Here is a 26,917-nt window from a genome sequence, read left to right as displayed (position 1 = left end):
TTTTTTTATTTTCCTACCATGGTTTCTCTGAAAACACCTTCAACATTTACTTTAAACACAAAATTAGTATCTATTACCAACAAAACATAGAATTAAAACTATTAGAAAACTTGAGATTTTAAAATATATATATAAAATAGTAAAAAAAAATATTGCATCTGGGCCAACATCTGACAAACAGATAAAGGAAAAAATCCATTAACAAGTACATATTTAGAAAAAAAAAGACCATAACAAATCTGTTAATAAAATTATTATTTGTAAATTTTACCGACAGATCTTGTAACACTAATTATCGATGAATATATTCTTCGATCATTACCAACGGATGCTCTACTTCAGTAATTAGATGAACATAATATTCCTAGGAGCATATGTTAATGTGTGTATGTTCTGAGATACAACTTATTTACTAATGTATAACTATTAACAAGAACTTAATGAGAATAACATGCTAACAAAATAAGAGTCAAAGGGAAAGTTCACAATGGTGGGAAACAGAGAACGCTCCAGTAGAAGGGTAGTAGAAGGGGTGACTATGGCTAAATGACTACACCACCTTTTTCTTCTCGAACTTTCCTCACGGTTATGGTGAAGTGGATGTGGTCAAGGTCTTCCAAAGACAGACTAGGGTGAAAGAAGTTGTCATATCACGTAGGCTTAACAGATGGGGGAGAAGATTCGAGTTTGTGAGATTATTTGAGGTGAGAAACGCGAGCGCCTAGAGAAGGAGCTGGATAATATTTATATCGGAAACATGAAACTCCATGTGAACATCCCAAAGTACCGAAGGAATCAGCTGGAAATTGTTAAGGAGGAAAGGAGGGCCTCGAGGTTTCCTTACATGGAAAGGCAGAGAGACAAAGGGAAGCGTAAGGAGATATGGGTGGAGAAGGGAAAAAGTCTTTTGTAGAAGCTGTCAAAGGTGAAGAGCAACAAGACAAATGGAAGGGGGGTAGTATTAAAAACACAAATGCATGTTCTGCCTTGGATGGAAAAAAGTGTTATTGGGCAGTTCAAGGATGGTATGGATTTCGATCAGCTGGGGAGGAATCTGTAAAAGGAGGTCTACACAAGATCAAAATGAGATTTTTGGGAGACAAATTAGCTCTTATGACCCCACGAGAGGGTGAGAATATTGGGGATATCATCAAGCCGAATAGAGAATGGTTCGATAATTTCTTCACAAGTATCAAGCCTTGGTCAGTCTTTAGTGTGGTAGACCATAAAATAGTATGAGTGTGATGCTATGGGTTACCATTATCTTACTGGAACAAGGAATGATTTGCAAAAGTGGTAGGAGAATCGATCACGCTAGTATCTGTAGACACATCCACACTGTTATGGGAGAACTTGGAATATGCTAGGTTGCAAGTTCACTCGAGTTTGAGTTGTAACATCAGGACGGTGAAGAGCATGCGGATTAACAATCATACGTATAGTATTCTCATTGAGGAAGAGGCCTCTGTAACCTATGGAGGCATACACATGGCTTATCACTGCGACTTTGATTCATCGGATAGCGTGTCCTCCACGGAAACGTACATAGAGGAGACACTTTTATCTACAAAAAGCTGCAAGGAGGGGGAAAAATCGGGGTCCGGGAGACCTTTCGACCAATAGGGGAGGAGGAGGGTGGAGAGACGGTGGAGGATGGCGTGCAAAGCTCACATAAGACAAAAAATCCATTTGTGGAATCAACTTCAAAAATCAAAACATATCAAAGGAGAGTTCTCAGTCCTTTCATGAAAGGAGAAAGAGTAGGTCAAAAGAAGGTGGCACTAGGTGTTGACCTATATTTTAACCCAGGCCAAGTTTGCACTTTTTCACATAATAGTGTTGTTGCACATGCTGAGCTGGCTAAAGCTGTAATGGATATCGAATGCTCTAGTACTTTGCGAGAACCCTCATGAGCCTGATCAAAGATAGGGAGTTGGAGGCCCATTCCCATGCGGGTCGGGTACCATTCCCAACCCAAATTGAAGCGGGTAATCCTGGGCTAAGGATTACGCAAGCGGAGCAACGAAGAGAGGAATTAGACGTAACTGCATTGTGCAGACGTATAAGCGGAGGCAAGGAGGAGGGAGCGATTGAGGAGGACGAGGTGAATGATGTAGGTAACACAACACTGGTGCAAGGTACGGTACCGGTGACGTCGTCGGTGAAAGGTCCGATACCGGTGACGTCGGCGATTGTTCGTAAGCAAGGTAGGGAGGAAGGCAAATCTCAAGAGGGAGTTACACCGGATGTGACGATGCCTCAAGCAGTAGGAGAAGAGGAAGCAATCGCGGGAAGTAGAGCAAGCACCCCACCACGACGACGGAAGTCGAAAGGCCTCTTCGAATTGGGAGATTTCGCTTCCTACACGAGGCGGTCCGTGAGACTTATCTCAAAGCTTTCGCATGCAGGGGTGTCCTCTCACGTAAGAGATGGTATGTGCTCAGAACCTATATCAGATGGGGACGTTATCAATTGCAACTTACGTTTCTGTGAGCCTAGTATTTCAGTAGAACCATCAAAATTATGGGATTGCAAGCCGGGTTAAGATGTCAAGGGGACGAGGAGGAGGTGGTAAAAGAATATCACAGTTTGGAAGAGAGGGATTCAGAGTTCATGAAGAAATACGAGGAGGGTAAAAAGGATGGTCATCTATGTTAATAGTAAACCTGAATGTTAGAGGGTTGGGGGGAAGTACTAAAGCTAGGTACTTGAATCACATTATTTCTAGCGAGGGAGCAGATTTTGTTTGTATCCAAGAAACAAAATTGAGTACCATTTCAGATGCAAGATGTTTTGCATTATGGGGTAACAACAATGTGGAGTGGTTACATTACGGAGGAGACAATGGTAGTGGAAGTTTGTTTTCTTTGTGGCATAAAGAAGCATTCTGTTATGACACACATATCATGGGGAAGGGGTTCATTGCTATTTTTGGACAACATAATAAATCAAATTGCAGGTACGTGGTGGTAAATGTCTACGGTGCCTGTTCTCTAAGAGACAAGATTTCTCTGTTGGGGGAGCTGACAGATATGAAAAAGGCATCTCAAGATATGGTTTGGTGCTTCTGTGGCGACTTCAATGCTATTAGAAAGAGTTGTGAAAGGAAAGGAGTTAGCATGAGGGATAATCAGTTAGGTGAGATGAGAGGTTTTAATAACTTCATCGATACCAATCTCAAGATATGAAAAAGGCATCTCAAGATATGGTTTGGTGCTTCTGTGGCGACTTCAATGCTATTAGAAAGAGTTGTGAAAGGAAAGGAGTTAGCATGAGGGATAATCAGTTAGGTGAGATGAGAGGTTTTAATAACTTTATCGATACCAATCTCTTGATTGAAATACCTCTGGTTGGTAAGCACTTTATGTGGTTTAGCTCAAATGGGAAGGCAAAGAGTAGGTTAGACAGAGTACTAGTTACCGAGGAATGGATGCAAATCTGGCCTATGTGCAAGCAGTATGTGCAGAGGAGGGACGTATCAAACCATTGTGCTCTGGTGGTGAAATCCACGGTCAAGGATTGGGGTCCAAAACCTTTCAGAAGCATTGATGCGTGGATTATGGATAGGGGCTTCAATGGTATGGTGAAGGACAAGTGGAGTTCGTATTCAACACAGGGGAATGCTCTTACAGTGATTAAGGAGAAGCTGAAGCGGTTAAAGGGTGATTTGAAGGTTTGGAATAGGGACGTGTTTGGTAATATGGAGACCTCAAAGAAGTCAATTTTGTAGGAATTGCAGTGGCGCCTTATCAGAAACTGAGAGATTGCAAAGGATTGGTCTGGTGAGTAGACTGAAGGAAACTGATAAAAAGTTGGAATCCCTTTTATGCCAAAAAGCCAGAGCTAGCTGGTTTAAGAATGGTGATTCGTGTTCTAAATTCCATCACTCATCTTTGAGAACCGTGCACGGTTCTCAAAGATGTAGAGGTGGGGAGGTGAGGGCTCAATGGTGTGAGGAACCGTGCACAGTTCGTGCTGAGTCAAAAAAGTTGTTTGAAAATAGATTTAAAGCTAGCAGAGACTTTGGTGTAAGACTTGATGCGGTAGAGTTTAAATCTTTATCCTAGGAAGACAATCTGAGTTTGGTAGCAGAGTTCACTGAGAAAGAAATAAGGGATGCGGTGTGGCAGTATGAAGGTTCAAAAAGTCATGGACCTGATGTCTTCAATTTCAACTTCATTAAGAATAGTTGGGAGGTATTAAAAGTAGAGATTGTGGCAGTTATGGCTAATTTTCATGTCATAGGTTATATACCCAAGGGCTGTAATGCCTCTTTCATAGGCTTAGTCCCTAAAGTTAGGGACCCTGTAATGCTTGAGCAGTATCGACCTATATCATTAGTGGAGGCTATGTACAAAATTATCTTTAAGGTTCTAGCTGGAAGAATCAAGCAGGTATTGTCCTCTATTATTGATGAGAGTCAATCGGTGTTTATAAAGGACAAAGGGATTCTTGATAGCGTGCTTATGGCCAATGAAGTGGTCGAGGATCTTAGGAGGGGTGGGAGGAGCGGGTTGTGTTTGAAGGTGGATTTTGAGAAGGCTTATGATTCGGTCAGTTGGGCTTTCCTCTATGATATGCTCCATAGAATGGGGTTTCACAGTAAGTGCATTAGTTGGATCAGAGGTTGTATGGAAAGTGCCACAGTCTCAATTCTTGTTAATGGGAGTCCTACGGAGGAATTTAAACCTTCCAGAGGACTGAGGCAGGGTGATCCTCTAGCCCCTTTTCTCTTTGTAGTGGTAGCAAAAGGTTTGGGACGTTTAGTACGGCAAGCTTGTAAGGCTAACTTGCTCTCCGGGCTTAAGATTGGTAGAAAGGAAGTTGAATTGTGCGTTCTCCAATTTGCAGACGACACTGTGTTCTTCTCTGAGGACTCCTACACCAATGTGATGACCCTGAAGTCCATCCTTAAGGGGTTTGAGTTGGCTTTAGGGTTGAAGATTTACTTTCACAAGTCAAAATTAACAGGTATCACTGTTCAGAGTTATAATCTCGCTTGTTACACAAAAACTTTGAATTGTACGCAGATGGGTTTGCCGTTTAATTATCTGGGACTTGAAGTGGGAGGAAACCCAAGGAAGAAAAAATTCTGGGAGCCTGTGCTAAACAAACTAAAAGTAAGGCTAAATGTATGGAAAGGGAGATTTTTATCTATGGCAGGGAGAATTTGCTTAATTAAATCGGTCCTTACCTCTACCCCGCTTTACTACCTGTCCTTGTTCAGAGCACCGGTTGCGGTCTACAAAAGCATCACCAGAATACAAAGGAGGTTCCTTTGGGGTTGGGGGAAGGAAAAAGAGTCAATCTCGTGGGTTAGCTGGAAAGTGTTGTGCAAACCAAGAGAGGAGGGTGGTCTGGGGTTGAGATATATCCGAATGTTTAATTCTGCATTATTGGCTAAATGGAGATGGCGTCTTATGGTGGAAGAGCAAGGGAGATGGAAGGATATGCTAGTATCAAAGTACGCCTTGAGTTCAGAAGCCTCGCATTCACCAGTGAAACTTCAATTGTGGTGGTGGAGAGACTTGCTCAAAGTCTGTGGGGAGGGTGGAGGAGACAGATGGTTTCTTAAAGAAGTTGGGTGGAATATAGGTTGTGGAGACAAAGTAAAGTTCTGGGAAGATGTATGGATTGGGAATTCTAACCTTAAATCTATATACCCCAGATTGTATTCACTGTCTTTGAATCAGAGGCAAAAAGTAGAAGAGGTTGGAATTTGGGGTGATTCGGTATGGCGATGGTGCTTAAGATGAAGGCATGCAAGATTCAAATGGGAATCTAAGCTGGAAGAAGAACTAATAATCTACCTGGCCACGACCAAGTTGTGTAAAGAAGAGAAGGATGTCCAAGTGTGGGGAATGATGAAATAAGGTGCTTCTCTGTGAGCTCTACCTATAAATGCTTGGCCGAACAAGGAAGCGGTCCACAACTTAATGTGTTTAAATACCTTTGGAAGGCCAAAGCATTCCCAAGTGTGGTGTCTACAACATGGAGAGTCTTGACGGATAGTTTACCAACTAGAGAGTGCTTGGGTAGGAGAGGGGTGACTATGAACACTTCTTTATGTGCCTTATGTCAGATCAAGGAAGAATCCTGCCAGCATCTCTTCCTGGAGTGTAAACATGCCATGAGTGTCTGGATCATGTGCTACAGATGGTTTGGTATCCTGTTTGTCCAACATAAGGACATAAAATCCCACTTTGAGAGCTTCCACCTATCCCAGATTAGTAATAAACAAAATATGGTCTGGAAAGGGGTTTGGACAACAATTGTTAGGTGTATCTGGGATCAAAGGAATGTGGTGGTGTTTAAGCAAGGTATAGTTGATGCGGAAGAGATGTTCGAAAAGGCTCAAATTAAATCCTGGCTATGGATGAAGCACAAATCAATCTCTTTCAATTATTCCCTTGTGGATTGGATTCTGAACCCAATGATCTGCATTAAAAGCTTCAAGTGAGTGGGTTAGGAAGGCGTTTTGCCATGGCGAGGAAGGTGGGAGGTGATGCGGGTGGGCGTGGAGTGATCTAATGCTATGGAGGGTGAAGGGAAAAAGTTGGTGTGAGGGTGATGCAATAGAAGTTTCGCTTCACCGAGTTAGAAGATGTAGTACTCCCAATTTCATGTAGAAAACTCACAGAATGGTGCAGTATCCTTGGTAGATAGAGTAGCAAGACTCATCCAGTGACAATTCTAGTAATCTGTGATACCTGGACTGTGATGGCTCAGTCCTGTGATGAACCTGATGGAGTAGGGCGGATGAAGAACAAAGAAGATGGTTTGTGTAGATGAAGCAAGTCACTGCAGCAGCTCGTAATCGGGTGAGTTGATCTATAAAAGGAGCGGGCCTTTGGACAGGTTGTGTATGGTGCAAGATGATGAATTTGTGCTGAATTATGATCTGCAACTTTAACCCAAAGTTGTATGACCCTTAAGCCAATTCTGTTGGGAGGTTGGTATTGCTCTGGTGGGAAGTATGCGCCAGTCTGGTAACAATAAGCGGAGTCTCTAGTAGACTTAGGCAGGGTATCATGGGGCTGCAATAGAGGTCATGCAATCAAGGAGCAACACTTACAAGGTGTTGTACTGTGGCAATAAAAGAGATGCAAAATTCCAGTTCGATGTGAAGATGCTGTCATGGGCAACACTCTATTGTTTGGTATGCTGAAATTGGATGTGGGGTTGTGCTTATTTCACTTCATTCAAGTTTGAAGCCACTGTTTTTGTGATTTTCTGATTGCTAGTGGTTCCGATTGACCTAAGGCATGTGTTGGTTTTGTGCTGCTGTTTCTAGTAGTCTGCAGGTTGTTTTCTGCATCATACAGATGATTTTGTGAGTCTAGTAGATGCTCTCTGGTGGTCAAGAACCAAAAGCTTCTGTTGCATGGAGTTCCTGATTAAAAAAAAAACATGCTAACAAAATAAGATAAAAAGAAATCTAAAATTATTACAACCAATATCAACATGAAATAGAAATAAATTTAAATTTTATGGGTATCACTAATTAAAATAAATAGTTTTTGTATTCTTAATTTTTTAAAATCATTTCAAATGTCATTTTAAAATTTATTTAAAAAAAATCAACCACTCCCCCACGTATACATGTATGAAATATTATGTATGAAATATTAAATATTGATTGGTGCATAATATTTTGTTTATACAATATGTATGAAATATGAAGTTTAATTCCAATGGCGTGATTTTAAAGATATATATATATTTTTTTGTTTTGTTCCTACAAAGTCGTATAAGGAACCATGCCATTTTATACAATATCCACATTTATTGTTTAACAGTTTGGATCTTCTAGTTTTTGTTGTTTTTATCTTGCAAAGTCTCATATCTATAAGGTGGTAATGTAATTTCCGAACAACTTCTACATTTATTGATATTATGCAATTTCTGAAGTCTTTTTCTAAAGTCTTTCGTCTTTCTTTCTTTTCTCCAACATATAAAAGATAATTTAACATATATTTACATCAAATTTGAAGAAAAATTAAACACATTAAAGTTCTTACTTGTTTTTCTAACATAAATACAAGTTTATGACTTCTTTGTTAAATTTAAAAGAGTAAGCATACTCTTATTTAAATAGTTTATTAGACATGAAAATTTGATTTTCTCTGGAAAAGATAAATTGATTTATGACCATGATAATAAGCAATTTATAGCAATCACTAAATAATAAAAACTATTTATCGTTTTCAAATAAGAAAAAAAAATTATGCCACTCATTGCATTTTTATCGGTTCCAACAATATAAGAAATTAAGATTGAAACAGTCAAGAGTTGTTTCGTAATTAACAAGGCAAGGTCAGCTTTTTTATTTATTTTTTTAATTTTGTAATTAGCGACTGAAGTTTTGTCTTCTGCTCCTGTCATACTTTGTTTGGTGAGTTATGATGCATCACATGTTATATATATGGTTATTTATAAATTAGGAAGACCATACATATCGATTTTGAATAAATGTGAACATGTGTTTTTGGCAAAGATGTTAAGTGATAAATAAGATTGTTTTGTCCATATTTATGTTCTCATCAATTACGATGAGGTCAAAGTTTAATTCTATATAATTTGAATTAAATTATTAAATTATTGTAGGCGATTTAGTTTGTTAACTAATTTCGATTAATATTTGAAGATTGTTCTTACAAGTTGATCCAAGTAAACAAGGAAATGACCAAGACCTTCCAGAGACCATTCACACTTTGAGCAGACATCTCAACAATCAAGTCAAGTCCCCACCAAAGATCTAGAAGACCTCACCAGAAGAAGAAGTGGACATAGACTAGAACACCAAATGTTTTTTCTTCTGGTCTTCTTAAAAATAAAACATGTTGTAAATAATTTGGGCTCACTTTAGGGATAAAAATAGCAAGATAGGCTACAATATGTGCCTTTAGCATAATAGGGGTTGTTGTTATCATTTTAGCTTGTGCCTAGCCCTTTAGGAAGGAAATTTGACCTCTAAAAGAACAAGCCTAGGGTGCGGTTTTGACTTAGTCAAACCCTAAAGGTTACCCCTCACACTTTTACAACAATGCCCTTGCTCTTCTTGTTTTCCAAGGCACCCATTCCTATAAATAAGGGGCATGTTGAATTTGAATAGAAAAGAAACTCTGCACAAATTGTGTGAGGCTTATGTGAGGCTTGTGTCCTCTTATAATGTGAGTTGATTTTAGATTGTTCCATTTTAGAGGTGACACTTTACTTATGATTGAGATTTTAGAAATTATATGGTGAGACCTAGGGAAGATTCCCACTGGACACGAACTTAACCAAGTGGTTAAGTTAGTGTGAAGGTTCACTTCTAAAGGCAAAAGGAAAAACACAAGTATATGGTGATTGATGATGAAGGGTCGAAATTAAATGAAAATGGAAGTAAAGATTAATGAAGATAACCAAAGAAAAAATACATAAACAATAACATAATATGGAGAGGAAAAGGGCGTGATGGAATAATGGAAAAGAGTGAAGGAAAAGGAAGCTTATGGATGAATGGAAGAGAGTTGGACACGCCACTTGGATTGTGGTTTCTCCAAGATGAGTGTAGAGGGTCACCATTTGAGAGCTCTCAACTCACTTAAGATAAAACCTAATGCTAAGAGGACACAAGCCTCACACAAATTGTGCAGAGTTTCTTTACTACTCAAAATCAACATCAAATACATGAGGCAAGACACCTTATTTATAGGAATGGGTGGCTTGGTGGGCAAGAAGGGCATGGGTTGTCTTGTATTAAGAGAGGGGGCGGCCTAGGGTTTGACTTATGGTCAATGCCGCCCCTAGTCCTAGCTTCTAGAAGCTAGGGCTACATTCTAACCCTAATGGACTTGTCATGGCCCAATTTGATAAATACCCCCTATTATGTTGTATGAACCTACTCTAACTTATTTTGCTATTTGGACCCCTAAAATGAGCCTAAATTATTTACAACATGTTTCTCTTATGCAAAGACAAGAAGGAAGTGTTGATCAAGTGTGATTATGTGCTTTGAAGAATCCAAATTCAAGGTGTTTGATGAGAGGCTGGTGTTTTTGCTGTGCTTAGGTGGGATCTGGGTAGAATAAAGTGTGTTCCACTCCTGTATTGAATTTAAAACTGATGTGATTTAAAACCTTTTCGAAATCAAGTGTTTTTCCAACTAAGTGAAAAACAACCTGTTGTTTTGTCGAATCAACCGGTTGTTTTACTCTTAGGAGTTTTGAAAAGGTTGAAAACTGGTTTGGTTTGGTTTGGTTGACTTAACTATCAAGCCAAAACAATCGGTTGTTTCGTGGTTTCAACCGATTATTTCTTTGAAAAACCTAAACAGAATTCTGTTTTGAATGGTGAATCTGCTTTAAATGTTTTCTAACTGAATACGCTCCTTCATTAATTGCTTTGACCAATCTTTTGGAAAATATAAATGGTTTGTTTATGTTTTCAAAAAAGTAAGAAACATTTTTGAGAAATTTAGTTTGATAGTTTTGATTCTAAGATTTCAAGATTCACATCAAGCTTTGGGTTTTCAAGGGAGAGTGGAATAGGATTGCAATTGTATTCAATTCAGATTGTACTGTGATCAGGTGTAATCCTTTCTAAACCTACTGTATTTATGGTGTTGTGTTGCCAAGGAGTATTGTGTGCTCTTGAGGTGTTCAAGATCTCTTAGTGTGGTTTGCCAAATTTAGTGTGTTTCTTGAAGGGTTCAAGGTGACTACTTTGGTGGTTTGTGTTTTGTAATCTGGTTTGATTGCTTAGTGGACTACCTAGTGATATTCTGGGGACTGGATGTAGCTCTTGGTTTAAGAGTGAACCAGTATAAACTGTTTGTGTATTTCTCTCTTACCCTAAACTCATTTAAATTCTGTTTTAAGCTTTGCTGATATAAACAACTGATTTTTTTCTGTTGCTTTACTGTATAATTGCTTAAATTCTTGGCTAACTTGATTCATGTTCTGGATTTACACAAAGAATTTCATTAAACATGAAAATGTTTTCAAAAAAACCCCTCTTAAACAATTCAACCCCCTCTCGTTTAAGGCCATATATTCTAACAGGAAGAACTTTTGATATTCTGGTTTATATCTGTTTCTTCTTCTGTTGATGCTCGCTCAAGGTGTGGTGAGGCCTGACTTTGTATGTTGAGATGACTGTTCTTTTTGAGAAATGCTTGATTTGTCCTTAGTCATCTACTGGTTCTTGTGCTTTATATCATCTTAGAATTAGGTCTTATCTTATGAGAGTTGAGAGCTCTTCAAGTGACGACCCTCCACACTTATCTTGGAGAAACCACACTCCAAGTGGCGTATTCAATCTCTTCCATCACCATAAGCTTTCTTTCCTTCATCTCTTCTTCCATTTTTCATTACTTCATTTTTCTTTGTGTTAATGTTCTTGTTTTTCCTCCATTTTTCCATTCGATAATTATCATCTTAATGTGTTACATTTCATGTTCTTCCATTTTCGCAAACCACATCATAATCACCCTATCTTGTGACTTTTCTCTTTTCCTTCGGAAGTGAACATTCACACTTACTTAACCACTTGGTTAAGTTTTTGTCCAGTGGGAATCTTCCCTAGGTCTCACCATATAATAGCTAAAATCCAAAACATAAGTAAAGTGTCACCTCTAAAATGGATAAATATAAAATCAACTCACATCATGTGGTATTCAAAGAATAGGTATTTTGAGCTTATCTACTTTAAGTTGATTTCGGCACTTTACTTTTTTGCACCTTTAAATTCTTGCTTTTACATTCAAGCAATTTCAATTCAGCTTTTATTTTCTTGTCTTTTACATTTCGACACTTTTATTCATTAGCATTTCTTTTTTCGCTTTTGAATGTTTATGTTGTGTCCTTTTTTGTTCTTAACTCTTTTTGCTTAAGTCATATGTTCTTAGTGTTTCTATGAGTCTTTTATTCCTTCTACTTATTTTGCTTTTAATTGTGAAGTTATAAAAGTAACTAGAAATTTGTTTGAGTAGAAGTAGATTGAGTTCCAAACATAGATTTCAAGTGTTCATTTAATTTGAATCCCAAACATTTTTTGACAATTGGAAGTGAATGAAAATATGCATGACAAGAATTATGGACATCTTAACTCCATAAACCATAAACAAGGATAAAAAAAAGGTTGCCCAAATATCATTTCCTTTTCTTCAATGAGCAACATTTCTACAAAATGGATTCATTTTATTTGGCAAATTGATTTCATCATTGTGGAATTTATCCTTTTGCTTTTACAAGTTCTAGAAATAGTAAAACTTCATGGTTAAAAGTGAAGTAAGTGCCTTTGAGTCTTCTTTTGTGCTTTTTCTTGTTTGTCTCTTTAAAAAGTTTTGTCATTATCTCTTTTCCAACTTGGTTTAGCTTTCATGATTTTGAGATTTTCTTGTTTGTCATTCAAAACTCTTTAGTTTTGTTGTGGATTATTTTGGGATCAAGTGTAGGGCCTTTGTCCTTTTTCATTTGAAGAGCTTGCAAGCCCAGATAGATCTTTGTTTGAGAGAAAATTTTCTTCTTGAGTACTTTGCTTATTTCTCCTATTTCATACGTAAACGAGAAATACAAGTGAGGAGATAATTACTAATCTTTTTCACTAATTGTTGTTTCTTGTTGTGCAAAATATTATGGCTCACTTATCTTCAGGGGAATCATCCAAACCACAATCTCCCCAAAAGGCTTTTCTTTTGGATGAGCTTGCTAAAGCTAAGAAATCATTAGCCGAAAAGGATGAAGAAATGCGACAATTGGTGGAGAGAATACAAAGGCTTGAAGCGGCACAAGAAAGGCAACCTAGAGGAAGGAGGTGGGAACAAAGGAGAGCTTCAAGAAGTTACACCCATTATGGTAGCCAAGAGGAAGATCAAGATTTGAGGATGCACCAATAAGATGAAGGGCAGCACCAACACCATCCTTCTAAACCTTCTTTTCCCTGTGTAAAATTGCCTAGCTTTAGTGGGGAAAGTAACCCAATATTTACTTAGGATGGGGGCTAAGGTAGAGCAAATTTTCAATGTATATGAGGTCCAAGAGGACCAAAAGGTAAAGCTAGCCTCCCTAAAATTCTTAGAATATGTCATGCAATGGTGGCACCAAACTGTAATGGACATTGGTTTGAACAAGAGACCATTTGTGGTCTCTTGGTATGATTTAAAGGAATGTATGCCCGCATGGTTTGTTCCTCCTCACTATAGGAAGGAACTCTTGTTGAAGTTCCAACGACTTCAGCAAGGACCTAGGAGTGTAGATGAATACTTTAAAGATTTGGAAACCACTTTAACAAAAGTTAATATGCATGAACATGAAGAGTCAAAGATTGCTAGATTTATGAGTTGATTAAGAAGAGAGATTCAAAATGTTGTAGAACTTTATGAGTATACTTCTTTAGAAAAATTGGTTCACATAGCCATCAAGGTTGAATCACAATTTTTAAAGAACACTTCTTTCGAAAATACTCAAAATGATGGTTTCTATAACTTAACTTGGAAAGGTAAAAATCAATTTTCAAAACAAGATAATCCTTCCCAATAATCCACCCCACAAACTTCTAGGAATCCTTCTCCTTCTAGGACTAAATCACCAATCAAAACTGTACCGTCCCGTATCCGGGCGTTGACTAAGTCAAGGTCAAAGTCAATGCCAGGAGTCAAAGTCAACACAAGGCGTTGCCTAGATGAAGAGACGCCAAGTGCCAGCGTCGTCAAGAGGAAGCGTCGCCAAGGCAAGGCGTCGCCTAGGTGAAGGCGTCGCCCAACCAGGGCGTCGCCAGATCAAACATTACTAAAGCAAGGCAATCACAGTGTGGTTCCCCGATACCCATGGGTAGGAAAGACCATGGAGGGAGCGACGCCGTGGGAAGGCCTCAGGTCCCGATGATCCGGGAGAGTGATAAAGAGAAGAGAAAGGTGGCTTCAAGGCCATAGTAACAACACCAGTGTAGGGCAGCCTGACTCGTGAAGTACCCCTGCCGCCCCAGAGACGCCTTTGGGACAGATACGACTCAAGAGGAAGGTCACGCCCAGGGTAGCCGGGTGCAGGGTACGAGAGGAAGGCAGATACGCTCTCAAAGTGAGTGACTAGATGATTGGGAACATGAGTTGGCACCCAAAAAGTCACCCCTTGCGCAGTAGCACTCCCAGGCAGGAGGACTCACACGTAGAAACGTCCCCAGATGGGTAGAAACGCCCCCAGATGGGGTCATGGCGTCGTGAGGCCCTCCACGTGTACTACAGCCAGGTCATAATAGAAACACCCTTTAGTCAGGTGCCAGGTAATTAAAGTCATTCAATACAGTTTCCGTTTCGAGCGTTCAGGTACTATAATGGCTCCCAAGCGTTTCAACGTCTTAAATGCGCTACGTTTTCTAATTAGACACCTTAATTGAGCGCGTTACGTTTGTGATTAAAAGCGCTTTAAGGCGCTTTAAATGCTTGGGTAGTTTAAATAGCGCTGAGAATGTTGGGAACGGGGTTCGAGGTTTTGGCAAATTTTCCCAGAATACACTCCAGTTGCTTGCTCGAAGTCGTAGGGCTACGCACAAGGGACTAGAAAAGAGGTTGTTTGCCAGTGCGAGAATATACACACAATACACAGTTCTTTTTACCACCTTCAGAGTGCCATACGCGGTGCTCAGATACGGAGGTGCACAGTTTTGGTGTTTCTTGCTGGCTGACTTGAGCGTCGGAGTGCAAACGGCCGCTAGGGCGCCCCTTTGTCCTCCTTTGCAGGAATCCCCAGGTAACCAGTGGGAAGGAGTCCCTAGCTGACGGTTGAGGTCGCGCACAAAGACGTCCCAGGTCAACCGGACGGAACATTTGGCGCCCACCGTGGGGCCGATATAAAACATCAGTCCCATCACAAGTTTGAGAAGATCTACCAAGTTACAGTAACGTTTAGGGAGGTTGGAGCAACAATGGTCCCCACCAGACGAGGTACAACACGCGCGGCCCCAGCAGAACTATCCTTGCAATAGGTCCTGGAGATAATGCGGGGGCTGCAGGAGGATATGGCAGAGTCGAAGCTGGAACAGGAACGCATGCAGGCAGATCTCGAAATTTCGCATGAGAGGAATGAAGAGCTCCGCCGCGTAAATGAGGAGTTGCGCCGGGGTCTGAGGAATGATCGGGGGCAACGTGGACATGACGAGATGGAGAACCACTCCCCACCGAGGGAGTTTTCCACTCCCTTCTCGCAGGAGATTCTGGATGCAGTGATCCCGAACACGTTCGCGGGGCCCAAGGTGATCTTCACCGGGATGGAGGACCCTGAGACGCACCTTGCTGCATTTCACACACAGATGGTCCTGGTAGGCGGTTCTGACGCCGCCAAGTGCACGCTCTTTATGAGCACCTTAACCGGGATGGCTATGGACTGGTTCATCAGCCTCCCGGACGGTCATATCACGTCTTTCCGGCAATTGTCGCGATTGTTCAGGGAACAATACTTAGCAATCAAAGCCCCGCCGCCGGTCTCCTACGATTTGTTTGATGTGAAACAGTATCAAAGGGAGACCCTGAAGGAGTACATCAATCGCTTCGGGGCCCAGGTAGTGAAGGTTGGTACCACAGAGGAACCTATGATTGTGTACGCGTTCGTGAAAGGCGTATGCCCCGGTCCTTTCGGAGAATCCATCATTCGCAACCGCCCAAGGACTTTTGCGGAACTACGGCGTTGGGTGGTAGAGCATATCGCTTCTGAGGGAGAGTTGTGCGTGAAGCGCACCAGCGTCGTACCTTCACGCCCGAGGGGACCGACGCGAGCTCAACCCGCCAGGGTCAATGAGACCACGACGGGAAGGAAGAAGCCCGAGGGGAGACGCCCCTACGAGGCCAGAAAGCCCCAGCCCCGGGGTCCAGCAGGAGGCGATCGCCCGGCCAGAGAAAGAACAAGGCCGGCGAGATACAATTTTGTGGTGGAATTGAAGGACCTGATCGCCGTGCCTAATATAGCTGAGAGATTGAGGCGACTAGCGAAGTCCGATAAGGTGTTGGGGCCTCGGAAAGACTCTTGGTGTGAGTTCCACAAGGCTTTCGGTCATCACATTGATAACTGCCTTTCGTTGGGTTACCAGCTGGATGAGCTGGTGAGAACCGGGTTTTTGAAGGATTATGTCGTGGAGCCCACAACGACCGCCACCTTGCCGCCGTCGGCGGAAGAACCAGCACACGAGACGCCGGTTCTCGGCGAGGTTCATACCATAGCTGGAGGTTTTTCCGGCGGAGGACCCACCGCCTCCTAGCGAAAGAAATACGCGAGGGGGGTCAACTCGATTGAAGAAAGGATCTCGGGTGAGCCGTGGGAGTCGGACCTTGTATTCACGAGAGGGGACCTCCGAGACGTGGTGCCGCACGACAATGACCCCGTTGTCATTTCGGTAGTCACAGCTGGAAGAAAGGTGCACAGAGTTCTTGTAGACCAGGGAAGTTCGGCAGACGTCATGTTCTAGTCGACATTTAAGAAGTTACGGTTGTCCCCCGACCTGTTGAGGCCCTACACAGGGTGCCTGTATGGGTTTGCGGATAACCAGGTGGAAGTCCGAGGTTACCTGGAGTTGAGGACTATGTTCACGGATGGAGAGGCCTCGCGTACCCAAAGCATCCGGTACCTGGTCGTGAACGCCAACTCCGCCTACAATATTTTGCTGGGCAGGCCGGCGTTGAACCGTTTGAACGCGGTGTCCTCCACACGCCACATGAAGATGAAGCTGTCGGACCTCAGTGGCAAGGTGATAGTCATCAAGTCAGACCAGGAGGAGGCAAGGAAATGCTATGAGAATAGCCTGAAAACGAAGAGAGGCGTGTTCATGGTATATGAGCGTCCGCCGAGTGCAGACACGACGATGATTGAGGCGACGCCCGCTGGGTCGACGCCTAACGAGGCCATACCCCGCGAGGGCGACGCCCGAAGCAGATGCACCCATGGAAGAAGGCCCTGACGACGCGGCGCCCGTGGAAGAGGCGGCGCCCGTCGAGGATGATAGCAGGGAACAGCCAGCGGCTAACGTCGTAGAGAGGGAGATTGGCGGCAAGACATTCAAGTTAGGAAGTTTGCTGAGCCCAGAAGAACAGGAAGGGGTGGCAGAAGTGATTTCGCGCCACCTGGATGCCTTCACATGGTCCGCCTCGGATATGCCCGGTATCGACCCTGATTTTCTGTGTCACCACCTCAACATGGACGCCACGGTCCGCCCCGTGCGCCAGAGAAGGAGAAAGTTCAATGAGGAGCGACAGCAGGTGGTGAAGGACGAAACGCAGAAGCTGTTGAGTGCTGGCCATATCAGGGAGATTCAATACCCTGAGTGGCTGGCCAATGTCGTCTTGGTGGAAAAGGCGAATGGAAAGTGGAGGATGTGCGTGGACTTCACGGACTTGAATAAGGCGTGCCCAAAGGACTCGTACCCGCTGCCCAGCATCGACGCCTTGGTGGATAGTGCGTCCGGCAGCAAGGTGCTGAGTTTCCTGGACGCCTTCTCAGGGTACAACTAGATCAAGATGCACCCGAGAGATGAGAACAAAACTGCATTCATGACTTAGACCTGCAGTTACTGCTATCAGGTGATGCCTTTTGGGCTGAAAAACGCGGGCGCCACATACCAAAGGTTAATGGACAAGGTCCTAGCGCCCATGCTCGGGAGGAATGTGTACGCCTATGTAGACGACATGGTGGTGGCGTCGCAGGATAGGGCGCAGCACATGGCGGACCTGGAGGAGTTGTTCGTCACAATATCCAAGTACCGCCTCATGTTAAACCCTGAGAAGTGTGTTTTCGGGGTAGAGGCTGGTAAGTTCTTGGGTTTTATGCTCACAGAGAGGGGGATAGAGGCGAACCCCGACAAATGCGCAGCGATTATCGCCATGCGAAGCCCGACGTCCGTAAAGGAAGTGCAACAGCTGACAGGGCGGATGGCGGCACTCTCAAGGTTTGTTTCCGCCGGGGGAGAGAAGGGGCATCCATATTTCCAGTGCCTCAAGAGAAACAGTCGCTTTGCATGGACTGACGAATGCGAAGCGGCTTTCATTAAGTTAAAGGAGTACCTGGCGACGCCACCGGTCCTCTGCAAACTGGTAACAGGCGTGCCCCTCCGGTTATATTTTACTGTAACGGAGCGGGCTATCAGCTTTGTGTTAGTCCAGGAGCAGGACCAGAGTCAAAAGCCCATCTATTTTGTAAGCAAGACATTACAAGGAGCTAAGACGAGATACCAAGCGCTGGAGAAGGCAGCGCTAGCGGTGGTGTTTTCAGCCAGGAGGCTCCGTCATTACTTCCACAGCTTCACGGTGGTGGTGATGACAAACCTCCCTAAACAGAAGGTGTTGCAGAAGCCTGACGTGGCGGGAAGAATGGTGCGCTGGGCGGTGGAACTATCAGAATTCGACATCTAGTATGAGCCTAGAGGATCCATCAAAGGGCAGGTATACGTAGATTTTATAGCGGAACTTTCGCCCGGAGGTGAGCAAGAGGTGGAAGTGGGCTCGCAGTGGCTGCTCTCGGTTGATGGCTCTTCCAACCAACAAGGGAGCGGTGCGGGAATAGTCTTGGAGGGACCCAACGGCGTACTGATTGAGCAAGCTCTGCGTTTCGCCTTCAAGGCAAGTAACAATCAGGCGGAGTATGAAGCCCTGATAGCGGGAATGCTCCTGGCCAAGGAGATGGGCGCGCAGAACCTCCTGGTGAAAAGCGACTCCCAGCTGATTACGGGGCAGGTGTCGGGTGAGTTCCAGGCGAAGGACCCACAGATGGCGGCGTATCTGAAATATGTCCAGTTGTTGAAGGGAGCATTCAGCGCTCTTGAGCTGATACATGTCCCAAGGGAGCAGAATGCCAGAGCTGACCTGCTTGCAAAGCTGGCCAGCTCAGGCAAGGGGGGTAGACAGAGGACAGTGATCCAAGAGACTCTCAAAGCTCCACGTAGATTCGTGGAAGATAACAGGGTGGATGTCCTCCAGATTTATACAACAAGGGGAAGGCCAAGGAGTCATCGCTCTTTGACCCAAGATACGCAGAGGGTGCCCCACATCAGCACGTACGCGGATGTGCCCGAAGGAGAGCAAATGCAGGTATGTGTCCTAACCGAGGGAGACACCTGGATGACGCCATACAAGCGATACCTGGCGGATGGGGCTCTCCCAGTGGAGCCTGAAGAGGGTAAGAAGGTCAAAATAAATGCCGTAAGATATACTCTGGTGGATGGGGTGTTGTTCAGGCACGGTTTCACTCACCCTATCCTAACGTGTGTAAGTGGCGACGAGTGCACGAAGATAATGGCGGAGCTACACAAAGGCATCTGCGGGAGCCACGTAGGGGGAAGGTCCCTAGCCTCCAAGGTAATACGCGCAGGTTTCTTCTGGCCAACAGTAAAAGAGGACTGCGCGCGACACGCCCAGCGTTGCAGGCAATGCCAAAAGCACGCCGACTGGCACAAGGCGCCGTCAGAAGAATTGCGATCCATATACAGCCCGTGGCCTTTCCATACATGGGGAATCGATATCCTGGGCCCGTTCCCACTGGCAATCAGGCAGATGAAGTATTTGATCGTCGCCATCGAATACTTCACCAAGTGGATAGAGGCAGAGCCCGTAGCACAGATCACTGCGCACAAGGTACAACATTTTGTGTGGAAGAACATTGTGTGCCGCTTTGGCGTACCTAGGCGCTTGATATCCGATAACGGGACCCAGTTTGCCAGTCAGCAGTTGAGAAATCTGTGCGCTGAGGTAGGTATCAAACAAGTGTTCGCATCGGTTGAACACCCCCAGACCAACGGGCAAGTGGAGTCAGCAAACAGAGTTCTGCTGAGGGGGTTAAAGAGAAGGTTAGAGAAAGCCAAAGGGGCGTGGGCGGAAGAAGTACCAAGGATCGTATGGGCATACCACACCACGCCCCAATCCTCTACCATGGAGACGCCTTTCAGTTTGGTGTACGGGTCGGACGCGATGATTCCGGTAGAAATACATGAAAGCTCACCACGTTTTCAAAACTTTGTGGTGGAGGAATCCAACGAAGAAAGGCGGGTAAACCTGGATCTACTAGACGAGGCCAGGGAAGAAGCCAGAATAAAAGCTGAAGCGATGAAGAGAAGAGTAGAGCTCTAAGGTAAAGCCGCGGCAGTTTCAGATCGACGACCTAGTGATGAGGAAAGCCCACCCATACGAGCTGGAGAATAAGCTGTCTCCCAAGTGGACCGGACCCTTCAGAGTTACTGAGGCTAAGGGCAACGGTTCGTACAGCCTAGAGACCTTGGATGGGGGGTCCTATCCCGCGCAGTTGGAATGCAGCCAATCTGAAGTTTTATTTTAGTTGACTTATGTAAAGCAGTTATGTAACAGTCTTGATAAAGGGGACGCTCTTTTTCCCCTACCGGGGTTTTTTAACGAGGTCACCCAAATAAAAGAAAAAACAAGTTTGAGAAAAAGCCGTGCCTTGGTTTTTATCCTTTATCTTTCTCCGTTTGAAGTAATGTGAGGCGTCGCCAAGAAAGAAGGCGTCGCCTAGGTGAAGGCGTCGCCCAGGTGAAGGCGTCGCCCAGGTGAAGGCATCGCCAAGAGAGAAGGTGTCGCCTAAGTGCAGGCGCCGTTGAGGAACATGACGGAAGAAAAGCGCGCAATATGAGAAACGTATGCAAAGTAAAGCGGCGTTGCAAAAAATCAAGTATGGTATAGAAAAGTTGATGTTACAAGCAATGTTCGATACAATGGGAGTAGCGCGAATGGGGCAAATATTACAAATCATGCAAAACACGAACGAGCCACTTCTCAGTGGCCATCGGAGTCAGCACTAGAGGAAGACGAAGCCCCGATCCCAGCCCGCAGAGCTCGGGTAAGTCGTGTCCTCCTCTCTTGGTTTATTTTCGAACCTGCACCAAGGGAGATGAATGTGTCAGAGGCACCATGAAGCAAAACAGGCACAGATAGAAAGCGATAAAGGCGGAAGTCTCTAGGGCAGTGACTCATACCTATATACTTTTCGAGAGTTCCAACGCTGAACTCCAAGCTGATCAAGGTGGCGGAGTCAAAACTTCCCGCCTCAGCAAGAATCCGGCAAGCCACTTGGTCACTCGGAGCCAGCTTCTTGAAGGGTTTGGTTTTGAGGGCCCTCGCCTCTCTCACCCAGTACAGTGGAAAACCATCCAGAGCGGTGGGAACGAGGTCAGTGCAGCAGATCTTGAAGAACCGGCCTTTCCACCCGGTGAATGAGTTTTGGAAGGGGGTTAGGAGAACTCTCCCAGGAACGTTGCTGAGAGTTACCCAGAGGTTGTGCCTTTGCCTCTTCACCTCAAAGAAGTGAAGAAAGAGGTCAACCGAGGGTGCACAACCCAAAAACCCGAAGAGGATGTCAAAGGCTTTGACAAAGGCCCAGCTGTTGGGGTATAACTGGGCCGGAGCGGCATTGATCTCCGTCAGCAGTTCCTTCTCGAACCGGGAGAAGGGCAGGCGCACGCCGATGGTCTTGAAAACCACCTGGTAGAAGTAAAAGAAGGGGACCCCATCGTTGGCCCGTTCATCTCCGCATACTGGCTCCCCTAGAGTGCAAGGGAGCACATCAATGTCATCGTCGTGCCTCCTCGCGAAGGCACGGTGATCATAGGAGCATGAATCCCCTTTGTGTTCCCTTATGGCCCTGGTGGAGAGTAAGCAGGAGCATTCGTCAAGGAGCTCCCTCGAAGCCCACAGATACAGGTTCTTGGGGTCGACCCTGGGGGGAGTAGCACAAGACGACATTCTTGAACAGACTCAGGGAGGTTTGAAGTTTTGGCAAAGGTAAAACGCCGGTGAGAACAGACACTGGAAGAGCCCTTCGCGAGAGAAGAAAGGGTGCAAGAAGAGAGGGCGCAAGAAGAAAGGGTGCAAGTAGGTCACGAAAGGTGTGGAAGTGATGAGAACAGTTTCGAAGTTTCGAAGAATTAAATATAACGGTTAGAGCGCCAAACGACGCAAAGAGAAGTGTTGCGGTTAGAGCGTTAAACGACACAAATGGATGCACCGCACGATCGAGCCACGTGGCAGAAGATGGAAGGATGGCCCTGGCATCCCTGGTTAAACTCAGAACACGTCGTATCGACAGAATGCCCAGTGGTACGATGCGCCGTCGAAAGTGGGTCAAGGGCACAGTAGGAGTCAGGATCAAGTCAAATGATTGAACGTCCCATCAGCCATACAAGAAGCGCCACATGGATCAAGTCGAATGACTGAACGTCCCATTAGCCATACAAGAAGCGCCACGTGGATGGCACGGGCAAAACCTTGAGCTCTTCGTTGTCCTCAGGCGTCGACCAAGGCCAAGGTCAAAGTCAATGTCAAGGTAAAGATGACGCCCAAGGCGACGCCAGCATGAGACGCCCTAGGCGTCGCCTGGAAGGACGCAAAGGGCGATGCCAGCGTAAGACGTTGCGGGCGTCGCCAACCAAAATATCAGCAGGGTCGCCTCCCCGATACCCACAGGTAGGAAAGACTATGGAGGGAGACGAAATCGAAGAGGGCAAAGTTAGTTACTGGCGTCGCCTCCCCGATACCCACAGGTAGGAAAGACTGTGGAGGGAGACGAGACCGCCAAAACGCCAGCGAATCACTGGCAGGGTGTTCCCCGATTCCTATGGGAAGGAAAGACCATGGAGGGAACGACCCCCCCCCCCAGAGCACTCGGCGTTTTAGACACCCGGGGACGATACGGCGCTGCTGTAGCAGGCCTCTCCTTAGGCGTGGGCGTCGGGCGTTAAGGATCAAGGAAATGACCGTTTGGGTGTTAGAGACACCCCGTAGACGATACGGCTCCACTAGGTGAGCCTCTCCATGGGCGTGGGCATTGGCGCGTGACCTTTCCCGGGCATACAAGGCCGCCCAACGAAGTGAAAGAAATGGGTATAATACAAGCAAAACAACCGAAGCACGCGAAGGCAAAGAATGAGAATAAGATCACACAGGCAGAATTCTATGTCGCGAGGACACGAAAGTAATCATACAAAATCCCAGAGTTGTAGCAAGAGTGCAGACGATTCAAAGAATTACAAGTTTATCAAAGAAGGTTAAAACAAGTATAAAGGAATGGGCTGATGATCGAGGGTGGCGGCTCAATCGTCTATCTCCAGAGGCACGACCATTCCATCAACAATGTGGTGAGTGGAATCGCAGCTGGAAATGTCGATCCCCGGGTTCATGCAGACTGCTTGGGCCAGAGCTTCCTGGAATCCCTCCTCGAAAGTGCCCGCCATCTCCTGGATGAGGGTCTTTTTGTCCTTCTCTAGTTCTCCAATGACGGCGTCCCCGGAAGCCACCTGCTTCTCCAAAGCCTCCTTCTCCACGCGGAGTTGGTTGACCTCGACTTGCAGTTTGTCGTAGTCCGCCCGGAGAAGGCCCATAGCTTAGGTCTGGGACGCCATTTCCCCTTCCATCGGCTCCATTGCGCCAGTTTGCTCACAGCAGCGGGCCTTCAAGTCCTTTTGAACTTTTTCGTAAGCTTCGACTATGTCTTGAAGGCTCGTCACCTGAACTTTGAGGGCGACTTCCCGAGCGTAGAAGTCGATCTGGAGCTCCAACGCCTCTGCCAGTTGTCCCTCAGCCTCTGCTTTGGACTCTTGCGCCTGCTTCAGGGAGGTTTGGTAAGCTTCATTCTGGCGTCCCAGAGTTTTCTTTTCCTCCTCCAGGGCAGTTACCCTTGTTTCCAAGGCCTGGAGGGTTTGAGCTTGCAGGACAGCATTTCTGGCCTGGGCGCGCCATTCAAGGGCCACCGCTAAGAAGGCCCCCAAGTAGAAAGGCATGCCCTCCTTCCTGTCGGTGCCCTCTGGCATAGTTTCGCCACTGAAGCCCTCATCAGATGCATGATTGGAGGAGGGATGGCGATGAGATCGGGGGCGGCAGCGACGGGAGCAGGGGAAGCAGAGGCCTTGGCGGGGGCGGGGCAGATTCGACGCCTTCGCCCCCTTCCTCTTGGACTGTTGTGGGGGGAAGTGAAGTCGCACTTGGAGGTCGTCCATGAAGGAATTCCCTCCATGGGGCGACGCCTCTGGCAGAAGAGGAACCCGCGCAGATTTCCTCCTCTTGAAGGGTGCCACACCTTCCGAGTCCTCATCATCCGATAAAATCTCCAAGACCCGTTTCCCTTTGTCAAGGGGGGTTGGAGCCGGCGACGAGGCCACGGCTAGAGGAACAGCGGCGATGGGCAGAGGAGAGCCGGGAGTCTGAAGCGCCTCGGGGCTATGTGGAGATGACGGAGATGAGGCAAGGGGGGCTTCGGTGGTTATCGGTGGTGGCGGTGGCAGAGTTGGTGGGGGGATCGGATCAGTAGCAGGGGCAGAGGAGGCGCTCGCCTTGGCAGCACGAGCCTCCTTCATCGCTTTCGCCAGCATCATCCTTTTGAAGGCGTCCATCACCGATCCTACATCAAAATAGACCAAGCAGCAGAAATCAAGGGCAAAGCAACTATACAAAATTACAAAGCGCATAGATGCGTGAGATGCAAGTAACATGGCACCATGGAAAACAGGGGGAAGAGGCTGTGGGAACAAACATCCGGTAGCAAGGTGTTCACAGCAAAAGGGATGAAGGGAGAGTCTCCTTACCAAAGTATGTTGTCAGGGCGTGAGCATTGTATTCGCTAGCAACAAGCTTCAATGTATCAAAAATGATCCCCAGCCCAGCCAAGGCCTTGCTTACCTCCCTGTCAGCAGGAGATAGCTCTTCCAGGGCTTTGGCCCTAAGCAGCTTAGGGCGCTCCGTCCAAAGCAGCTTAGGGCTGTGGGGTCATGCTTGGCGCTGCACACTCTAAAGAATTCCCTTTCCAGTTTTTGTAAGAGTTTTGGAAGAGGGAGAGGAGGATCCTACCCGCGATCCCGGAAAAGCTTACCCAGAAGCTTTTCCCCTGCTTCTTCACTTCGAAGAAATGCAGGAAAACGTCTACGGAGGGAAGGATGCCCAGTGCCCGCAGAGAATTGAAAACCCCTTACAAATGCCCAGCTGTTGGGGTGGAGCTGGGCGGGGGCGGTATTGATTTCGGTGAGGAGTTCCCTTTCAAAGGGGGTGAATGGGAGACGCACCCCTACGCGTTTAAACACCGTCTGATACATACGGAAGAAAGGGTTCCCCTTTCTAGGTCTGTCGTCCAGCAGACAGGTTCCCCAGGCTGCCGGGACGGACGGATATGTGAGCGTCGTGAGTGCGGCAGAAAGCGTTAAAGTTATACAAGTGGGGATCCCACGATGAGCTTCCAGGTCCTGGAAGGTAGTCAGGCTGGTACACTCGTTCAAGAGCTCGTCGAGGGCCCATGGGTAGTAGGCTTTGTAGTTGGACTTGGGGGTCTTGGGGGAGGAATCAGACTCCGCGTTCGTGTGCGTCATGGTGTGAATAAATAGCTGGAGACAGAAGAGAGGAAAAAGGTTTTAACAAGCGTAGCCATGGAAGGGAGTGAACCCCAGGAAACACCACCCACGCGAGAAAACCCAGAAAGAAGGAGAAGGGAACAGAGAAGGAAGAGAAGCGGAAGAACGTAGTAATGCATAAATGATTAACAGTCCCAGGCAGTTCAATAAATCATGCAATGCGACGAAAGGGAAGAGTCGTGGATATGCGAAAATCATACCTTTGCTGTCAAAGTGAAGGAGGAAGGAGAGCACGGAGGGAGAGAGCAGAAATTGCAGAGAAAGGGGGTTGAAGGCGATGAACAGTGCAGAGACGCAGAGGGAATGAATGTAACAGTGGGGTGAGCGCGGGGTTTGGGGTAACTTGAACGTTACATTTGCAACCCAAGAGGCGCTAACTAGGAGCCGTGAGATCGTGCCACGTGTCAAAGGATCAATCGCCCAGGGGTAACGCAAGGGTCTCTAGAAGCTGGCCGTACGATGGGTCACGTGGCGCGCGATCAAGGGTAGCCCCAAAAGGTGTTATTTCCCCGTTCAGAGGATGTCCAATCAGTCATTAAGAGCGCTCCCATGGTTCAGAGGGTGTCCCGTCAATAATTCCAGAATTGTTGAGTCAGCAGGGAGTAACACGTCATCAGGGTGGCACGTGGACGGCGTGGGCGAGGCCTTAGTCTTTGCGCTGAAGACAAGTCTTCGGCTTAAGACTGGGGGGCTTGTGTACCGTCCCGTATCCGGGCGTTGACTAAGTCAAGGTCAAAGTCAACACCAGGAGTCAAAGTCAACACAAGGCGTTGCCTAGATGAAGAGACGCCAAGTGCCAGCGTCGTCAAGAGGAAGCGTCGCCCAACCAAGGCGTCGCCAGATCAAACATTACTAAAGCAAGGCAATCACAGTGTGGTTCCCTGATACCCATGGGTAGGAAAGATCAGGAGGGAGCGACGCCGTGGAAAGGCCTCAGGTCCCGATGATCCGGGAGAGTGATAAAGAGAAGAGAAAGGTGCTTCAAGGCCATAGTAACAACACCAGTGTAGGGCAGCGTGACTCGTGAAGTACCCCTGCCGCCCAGAGACGCCTTTGGGACAGATACGACTCAAGAGGAAGGTCACGCCCAGGGTAGCCGGGTGCAAGGTACGAGAGGAAGGCAGATACGCTCTCAAAGTGAGTGACTAGATGATTGGGGGCATGAGTTGGCACCCAAAAATTTACCCCTTGCACAGTAGCACTCCCAGGCAGGAGGACTCACACGTAGAAACGTCCCCAGATGGGCAGAAACGCCCCCAAATGGGGTCATGGCGTCGTGAGGCCCTCCACGTGTACGACAGCCAGGTCAGAATAGAAACACCCTTTAGTCAGGTGCCAGGTAATTAAAGTCATTCAATACAGTTTCCGTTTCTAGCGTTTAGGTACTATAATGGCTCCCAAGCATTTCAACGTCTTAAATGCGCTACGTTTTCTAATTAGACGCCTTAATTGAGCGCGTTACGTTTGTGATTAAAAGCGCTTTAAGGCGCTTTAAATGCTTGGGTAGTTTAAATAGCGCTGAGAATGTTGGGAACGGGTTCGAACTTTTGGCAAA

This window comes from Phaseolus vulgaris, chromosome 4 (genome assembly GCF_000499845.2).
Source record: "Phaseolus vulgaris cultivar G19833 chromosome 4, P. vulgaris v2.0, whole genome shotgun sequence".
NCBI classification, from domain to species: domain Eukaryota; kingdom Viridiplantae; phylum Streptophyta; class Magnoliopsida; order Fabales; family Fabaceae; genus Phaseolus; species Phaseolus vulgaris.
This window is presented reverse-complemented; position numbering follows the sequence as displayed.